The sequence below is a fragment of the Neophocaena asiaeorientalis genome, unplaced genomic scaffold (genome assembly GCF_003031525.2).
Source record: "Neophocaena asiaeorientalis asiaeorientalis breed wild unplaced genomic scaffold, Neophocaena_asiaeorientalis_V1.1 scaffold141, whole genome shotgun sequence".
NCBI lineage: Eukaryota > Metazoa > Chordata > Mammalia > Artiodactyla > Phocoenidae > Neophocaena > Neophocaena asiaeorientalis.
Genome location: NW_020174267.1, coordinates 2921881 through 2930873, shown reverse-complemented (window position 1 = coordinate 2930873; position 8993 = coordinate 2921881). Strand labels below are relative to the sequence as shown.

At 41.2% G+C, this 8993-nt stretch overlaps 1 protein-coding gene and 1 pseudogene across 13 annotated transcripts in view; one reads left to right on the top strand and one right to left on the bottom strand.

The window, feature by feature from the left end:
- The window catches only part of ABCC4 (ATP binding cassette subfamily C member 4 (PEL blood group)), a 215403-nt gene that overhangs the window by 66866 nt on the left and 139544 nt on the right, over positions 1–8993 (top strand). The window lies entirely within an intron of this gene.
- Positions 7720–8224, bottom strand: LOC112406489 (39S ribosomal protein L30, mitochondrial pseudogene; annotated as a pseudogene).

Below are 8993 nucleotides of genomic sequence, written 5' to 3'. Positions count from 1 at the left end.
CTGTTGTGGCCTCTCCCGTGGCGGAGCGCAGGCTCGGTGGCCATGGCTCCCGGCCCCAGCCACTCTGCGGCATGTGGGATCTTCCCGGACCGGGGCACAAACCCGTGTCCACTGCATCGGCAGGCGGACTCCCAACCACTGCGCCACCAGGGAAGCCCTGAGCGTGCCGTTTTTGAGAAGATGGATTATAAATACTTTTTCTTTATTTTTTTTGTTTTTTTAGAAGTACGGAAACACGATACATTTTTTTAAAATGTTGATCGAAGTCTTTTTTCCTCCACCCTTTTGGGGGGCCAGTTGATTTGTATTCTCATTAAGATTATCTTCGCTTGCCAAACCCTAAAATGTATATTTATGCATGTTCTTGGATCTCCTTTCTCTCCCTGTCATGGGGTTTTCAGCACTCTCCATGGTTTTCCTTCTTCCTGTTGCCCTACTAGCTCACCTTTGCCACAGCTGTGTGGTTCATCTTTCTGTTCACTTCTCTTGCTTGGTAAACCAGTCATCGGGGCTTCTCTTTAAAACGGAGCAGTTGGTGGTGGAAGAGTCTGAGGGTAAAGGGTCTTTCAGCCAGTATCTTGGAATGTGACCTCGCTCTGAACATACGTCTATGAATTTGCCTTATCTGTTCCTTGCATTGATATCATAGACTTTATTAATTAAACTGTAGTCATTTTCCTAAAACAGTATATATTGACCACCATCTCACTCATGTAAACACCTATTTTTAGTTCATTGTTTCAAATTTTCTGGGACGTTCTCAAGGACCTCGGCCACTTCCAGCCTCCCCACAATGGGGAGTAATATTTAGCATGCTGTGTGGTCACCAGCAAAGGGTTGGGCAGTCTTGGTGGCAAGACTTGTCGTAATGGGGGCCTGGCCATATTCTGCTTGTCTTCACTGCAGGAGCTCTAGGGCTTGGGGGGATTCCCAGGGTGCTGCCTCAGGGACTCATCCCCCAGAGGGGATGATGTCAGAGAATGTGAAGAAACTCCTCCTGAGGAGTTCACGTCCTTAGCCTGACCTTGGGGTAGCTATCGCAGGCTCCCATCCCCCAGTGGTTCTCGCGGTCCGCATTATGACTCTCACGTTCAGAGGCTCACTTGTCAGCTCTGTATACATGGCATTCTGGCGAATCCAGTAGGTTTTGTGGTATAATGGTAAAAGGTGGCCAGCAGAATTTAAATGACAGCTAACAGTTCTTCCAGGACAGGAGGTAAATGCCACATCCTTCAAAGCTTGCAGAGAGCTTCTGAGTAATTGTGTAGGCTCGCGTGCCAGCCATGGAACATCAGGCCAACAACAGAAAAGGGCAGTGGAGCTGTCAGGTGAGAGCGCAGCATGTGATTGCTCTCGCATTGACTCTGCTTTTCGTTTCCTTCAGTAGGTTTTTTTCCTACAGAACCATAGAGGGAATGTGTTTAGTTTTATAGAGGTCAGTCGTGTTCATGGGGGTGGAAGGTATTAGGCAGATTTTGGCTTCTCCCCTCAAAGCGGAGATTAATGGCTTTAGATTATGCAATCATGAAAGTAGGTGTGACAGCATTACTAAGCACCTCTGGGCAACAATATGGGAAAAATACAGCAATGTTCTGCTTTAGGTGAGCTAAACATATTCTCACCCTAGTTGCCTGTTGGAGTAATACCCAGTGTACCTAGAAACTGCATTGTCTGACAAGCTCAACTCTGGGGGGTAGGGCCGTGAACCAGGAAGTAAGCCAGAAGTGCAGAATAAGTGACACAGTGCCTGTTTTCTGTTCTGAAAGTCCTTTAGGTTCTTACTCAGAGCCTGTTTACTCTGACTCACTTACAGTATTACGAAGCCATATCCTAGTTGAGAAGCAGCAGTAGTTAATGGTGAGATAGCTTCTTGAAGGGATAGCCTGATGGCAAGGGACAAGATAGAATGTCAATGTATGAAAGCCCCAAAGAGCATGGCCATTTTGGGCACTTCGTAGGAGGGAGGAGCGTCTACACACTGAGGATCATTGGCCTCGGAGAAGAGTCATGTAGGTGATGAGGAATCTTCATCGTGAGGATGACGAAGTACAGCTCCCATCTTCTGTTTTAAAGGACTATTGGAGAACGGTTTGGGGAGCCTTTCTATTAAAATGAAGATTGGATTCTTAAAGGGATAATACTTTTCACCAGTCTGGAAAACTCAATTCTGTGGAAAGAGCCTTCTTTTCTCCTCTGCTCCTTTGATGGTTATATTTATCTGCCCACACTTGCGTTTTGTGTTTCACGAAGTCTGCTGATTTAAAATAATTGAGGAAAGACACACTGTTTATTTTTCAAATGAACGACTAATATTTCTTGCATTTCTTTTTTAAAAAGTTGAACAAAATCGATGTTTTGGCCTAGATTATAGAGTTCTCTTATGACTCCATATGTAATTTACCACCCCCCGCCTCCCATGCCATAGAAACCCACCATAAATGGATCCTTGCTTGGGTGGAATTCGTACTTCGCAATTCATAATATTGTTCTTAAAGGCCATGTGGATTCTAGTATAATCAGTAATTAGATATTCAGATTGTTTTCTAGTTTTTATGTATTAACAAACAGCAGTGCAATGAACCTGATTAAAGCTAAACCTTTGGAGACATCCTTAATTTCTCAGAGTGTATACATTTTAAGCCTTTTGATATGCCAGATTTCCTTCTAGAGTTAACTGTGCGTTCTCTTTAGTGAAATGAGATGGCCCTACACCCTTGCCAAACGTGGATGTCACATTTTGAGTTTCTTTGAATTTGAGTATTTGCAAATTTTCATTCGCCTTTTGTGTGTTTTGTAGTGAATTTCCTGTACATGTTCTTTGCCCTTTAAATAAATTGGTAGGCTTTTATAATATAATTCTTATCTATATTTAGGTGTTCTTGATTTATTAAAGATTAATAGCTTACTAACTAATTTAACGTCTGACATACATGGTGCAAATTTGATTCCAGTTTGTTTGCCTTTTATTGTTCTCATGGTGGAACTATTTTCTTTCACAAGGAAAACCGATTTAACCAAATAGTATCCCCTTGTAAAATGTCAACTTAAAGGAAAATAGAACCAAGACATTAGCATTTATTTGTATGTTTTTCTCTACACTGGATGTGACGTGTTTTTAACTATAACATATGCATTTTATTAGAACTGAAGTTTAATTTTATACATTAATGAGGAGCAGTGTGTGGACTGAAAAAAAAAAAAAAGCACAACCTAGAAATTGAGAGTTATATTTTATTTAGCGGACTCTGTCAGGACCTCAAACCCTGGAGACAGGATGCTCGGATCACTCTGAGGGACTACTCTGAAGAGCAAGGGGATGCAGGGGGCGAGGCAGGATACAAAGGGGTTTTTGCAACAAGGACTGGGTAGTCAGAACATCAAAAGATTACTGTTCATTAAAGAAAACCAGACATCTCAAGGTAATGAAATTAGCTTTTTTCTGTGTATAGCAAGATGCAAGTCTGGGCTCATTGAAATCGTTCCTTTGATCTGCAGCCCAGCTATCTGGGGCCAATATCCTGTGCTTTCTCATCCTTAGTCTCCTCAGGGTGCACGACAGGGGTGGCTGCAGCAGTTGACTGCCTCATGACCAACCAGCATTCTGTTTCCATCCCGAGTTCCCTCAGGGGACCGGCAGTAATATGGCAGCTTGGTGGCTGCAACATCCTTTGTTTAATGACTTGGCAGGTAACATTTCTCTCCTTCACAAGTTGTAACTTTGCTTCATTCAAAACAAAAACAAAAACCAAGTAACTGAGTGCCCATTCTTTGTCAGGTATGAATACTTGCAGTTTATTTTCTTATGTGCAAAATAGGAAAAAATTCTTACAAATAAGGTTGTTTTCTATTCAGTGTCTGGCTTGTAGCATGTGCTGAATAAATGGTAGCTGTTTTTATGATCATGATGACATAAATGACTATGATGTCTGTGAACTCAACTAGCTGATAGCTCTTGGGGGCAATAGACATGTAATTGATTACCCATATTTCTTATTTCCCTTGTGATATTTTATTTGTTTCCAATATTAACATACTGGAAATACGTTAATTTCCAAATAGTTGGGCTTTTTAGATAAGATATAAATTATTGATTTCTAATTTAATTCTTGTCATCAGAGAACATTCTGCATACCATTTTTATATTCAGAAATTTATTGAGATTTATTTTATGACCCCAGCATATGGTCTTGGTGAATTTACAACGTGTACTTGAAAAAAACCTGTCCTATAATTGTTGGGTGTGGTGTTCCATAAATGTCAGTTAGATTAAGTTGGTTACTTGTTATTGAAATCTTCTGTATTGTTACTGATTATTTTTTGGAGGGGGTGGTGTCTACTTGTTACATTTACTGAGAAGAAGGATGTTAAAAACTCCTGCTATGATTGTGGGGTTTTCTGATTTTTCTCCATAGTTCTGTTGCTGTCTCATAGACGTTGCAGCTCGGTAATTAGATCCATACACATTTAGGAGTGGTGAATTGACTCTCCTATCATTATGAAATGTCCTTCTTAATCTCTGGTAGTTTAATTCCTTGACTCAAAATCAACTTTGATAATAATATAGCCTCACATGATTTCTTGCGCCTACTGTTTGCATGCCACTTCTTTTTCCATCCTTTTACTTTAAAGTGTATTTCACATACACAACAAGCTGGATCTTTCTTTTATTAATCCAGTGTGAGTGTGGCAGTCTCTGGCTTTTAACTGGAGTGTTAGTATGTTTGCTTTTAGTGTAAATATTGATGTCATGGGACTTAAGCCTTTTACTTACTGTTTATTTTCTATTTGTTTCATCTTCCTTTTTTTTGGGTGGCAGGGCTCCATTCCTGACTTATTTCAGTCAATCAGATATTTTTTAGTATTCCATTTTGATTCCTTTGTTGGCTTTTTAGCAGTATCTCGTATTGTTAATCTTGCTTTAGTGATTAAAATAGGCATCTTATTACAGTCTTTTTCTGCATGTTAGTATTGGATTACTTTACATAAAACGTAAGAAACGTATAGGAGTGACATCCTATCCCTTGTACTATTGTTATCTATTTTACATCAACGTACAAAGTACGGTGTTACCATTATTTTGCTTTTAAGCAGCCGTTTGTTTCACAAAGAAATGGAAAGGAATAACGCAGTCTCTTATATTTACCTGTATTTTTGTTTGTCATTTTGGTTTCTCTATTTTTCTACAACTGAATTTCCATCTGGTACCATTTCCCTTTAGCTTGAAGAATATCCATTATAATTTCTTAAAGGTCACGTTGGGTGGTGAGAAAGTCTCTGAGACTTTGTCTGAAAATGTCTCAATTTCACCCTCATCATTTGAAGGATATTTACTTTTGTTGGTTATAGAATTTGGGGTTGACAGTTATTCTTTTCTTTCAGCACTCTATACATTTTGTTCCACTATCTCCTCCTCCTTTTAAACTGAGGTATAATCGATATACAGCATATTAGTTTCAGATATTCAGCAAAATGATTCAGTATTTTTTTGTGTGTGTGTATATATAGAGTGTATAGTATGTATGTGTCTATGTGCGTGTGTGTACAGAAATGACCACAGTAAGCCTGGTTAACACCCATCACCACACATAGTGACAGAACTGAGTTTGTGTGTGTGTGTGTATAGAGTGTATAGTATGTATGTGTCTATGTGTGCGTGTGTATAGAAATGACCACAGTAAGCCTGGTTAACACCTGTCACCACACATAGTGACAGAACTGAGTTTGTTAAGTCAGCTGTTAGTTGTATTATTTTTCTTCTGTATGTAATGCGTTGTTTTTCGTGGGCTGCTTTCAAGACTGTTACTTTCTAGTTTTCAGCATTTTGACTGTGACGTGCCCAAGCATAGGTCTCTTTGTTTTGATCCTTTCTGGGGTTTGCTAAGATTCTTAGGTATCTAAATTAATATTTTCTACCAAACTTGGAAAAATTTCAGCCATTATTCCCTCAAATATTTTTTCTTCCCTATTTTGTCATCTTCTCTCAGGACTCCAATTACATGTGTGTTTCATTGCTTGTATGGTCCCATTGAACCCATAGGCTTTCTTTTCTTCAACCAATCTCGCTCTCGTTCTCTGTTTTCTGTTTGTTCTTCAGGTTGTAAACTTAAAGAAAGGTTTAATGAATCTGGGCACAGAGCAATGGAAGTTATCTGATATTAAAGTTATCTAGTGAATTTTTCATATTGTACTTTTTAGTTCTAGAATTTCTGTTTGCTTCTTTTTGATAGTGTCCATCTCTCTTCTGAAATTACCTATCCAGAGAATTCCCTGGTGATCCAGTGGTTAAGACTCTGTGCTTCCACTGCTGGGGGCCTGGGTTCGATCCCTGGTTGGGGAACTAAGATCCCACAAGCTGTGTGGCGAGGCCAAAAACAATAAAAAAAAACAAAAAAAATTACCTATCCATTCACTTGTTATAACCATATTTTCCTTTAATTCCTTGAACATATTTATAATAGTTGTTTTATAGTTCTTGTCTGCTAATTCCAAAATCTGGATCATCTCAGGGTCTATTTCTAATGCTTGTATTTTTTTTCCCTCTTGATTATGGGTCAAATGTTCTTGCTTCTTTGCAGGTCTAATAATTGTCTTATTATGTTGGGTGTTATGAGATATACATTATAGGAAGTCTGGATTAAAGGGTATTTGTTCTGATAGGGAATTCCTGGTAGATTGGTCTTCTTAGGATTGGCTTATTCATTCTATCTTTCTGTTTGTCTTGTCTGTCTATCTGGGGCAATTATTTTCATTTTGAACTTAGTCCAAGTGCATGGCTCTACTCTACAGCGTAAGGCATGGCCTTCCTGGCAGCTAAGTGAATGTCTGAGGCGCTTAAGAAGAGCTCTTTCTTCTAGGTAGGCAGAAACTCTAGTCTCCTGGCATTGGCGTGACCTCACAGAGGCTTCATGGAGTCTGACCCTGCTCACGGACAGTGAAGTTCTGGCAAAGTCCCTTTGGTAAATCCCCACAAGATATTCTGGGTCTACCCTCTGCTATTCCTCCCAAATTCCAGCCGTTTCTGCAACTTCCTCTTGAGTTCAGTGAAACTTTAGTTCTGCCTGGGCAGAAGATACCCCCAGGCAGAAAGACGGGCCAGTCCCAGGCTCTCCTCTTCTCTAGGCTTACAGTTCAGCCCTGCTTGTCATTCAGTGCCTGAAAACAGCTGCTTCATATATTTCGTCCACCTTTGCAGTTTTACGATGGCAGGCGAGTCCAGTACCAATTATTCTTTCATGGCTGGAAACAGAAATCTGGCTGTTGGCTTGTAAGCTGTGTCTTCTCATTAATAGTATTACTGTCGCTTCATGTTCTGTTTTTTATCCTGTGTGGAATATGACTGATTTTCTTTTGACAGATCCTTGATTTCTCTGTTGGCTGCAGTGTTTTGTTTTGTTTGTTTGTTTTTAGAATTTAAAACATATTTTAGGGCTTCCCTGGTGGCGCAGTGGTTGAGAGTCCGCCTGCCGTTGCAGGGGGCACGGGTTCGTGCCCCGGTCCGGGAAGATCCCACATGCCGCGGAGCGGCTGGGCCCGTGAGCCATGGCCGCTGAGCCTGCGCGTCCGGAGCCTGTGCTCCGCAACGGGAGAGGCCACAGCAGTGAGAGGCCCGCGTACCGCAAAAAAAAAAGCAAAAAAAAACCCCGTATTTTAATGAGAACACTTTCTCACCATCTTTAAATAGAAATGACTTGCACTTTTTACTCTGGAGCTGCGAGGCCATCAGGACTTACTCATTTCCTGGTCCGTGGGGCTCTGAAGCCGCCCCACCACCAGCTCTTCAGTGCTCCTGAGACACATGCTGGACATGTTCTCCTCTGTTGGGAGACCTTGTGGCAGCTTCCGGGGCTTGATTCTTACCAACTGTTTAACCACTTTCAGTTCTGCATTCACCGAAGGGGCATTCTTGTGAACTTGAGGGGTATGTGCTTTTTGTAACCCAAGCATCTTTATTATATCTTTCTCCCAATATGGACGCCTTTTTGTACTTTTTATTCTGGCAACAATATGTGGTTTATGAGGTTGCTCTGTATCCCCACCATATTTTTCATGATCTTCAGGTGAAGGCTGGAAAACTTTATCTGGAATTCTTGACTTCGCAAGTTTGTGACGAATCCAGTCTGTACAAACAAGGGGCTCCACACCTTTTGTCACCATTTGTATGTAGTCTGCCTGGGGGCCTCTGAACTATTGAGCGCAAAATCCCTGCCATGAGCATGGTGACTGTTCTCCTTTAGGGACAGCAATTCCTAAATGTCTTTCAGCCTGAAGCTCACCACTCAGGGGAACCGGAGCAGAGAAAGGACTTGTTTTTTGTATTTAAATTAATTAATTAATCAATTAATTTATTTTTGGCTGTGTTGGGTCTTCGTTGCTGCGCGCAGGCTTTCTCTAGTTGCGGCAAGCAGGGGCTACTCTTTGTTGCTGTTCGCGGGCTTCTCATTGTGGTGGCTTCTCTTATTGTGGATCACAGGCTGTAGGTGCGTGGACTTCAGTAGTTGTGGTGCACAGGCTCAGTAGTTGTGGCTCGTGGGCTCTAGAGCGTAGGCTCAGTAGTTCTGGTGCACGGGCTTAGTTGCTCCGCGGCCTGTGGGATCTTTCCGGGCCAGGGCTTGAACCCTCATCCCCTGCACTGGCAGGTGGATTCCTTACTGCAGCGCCACGAGGGAAGTCCCTGGCTGCAGTGTTATAATTGATTCATGTTAACTTTTGTTCCAGAACCAGCCTTTGGGTCCATCAATTCCAGTTAGGTGCAGTTGTCTTGATTTTTTTTGATGATCAGTTTAAACTCAGAGTTTGGTACACCATTCTGCCTTCTTTTAGTTGTTCAAATTAGGGATAAACTAGCTACTTCTTTAAAATAAGTATTTTCTTCATGAGGGATTAACATGTATTTTTATGTAAAACAGGCTTTAAACCTATTTTCAAGAGAGCTTTCAGAAGTTAAGGCACAGTATGGTTTCTTTCTTTCCTGTTCTGGCACCTCCCTCCCTCCC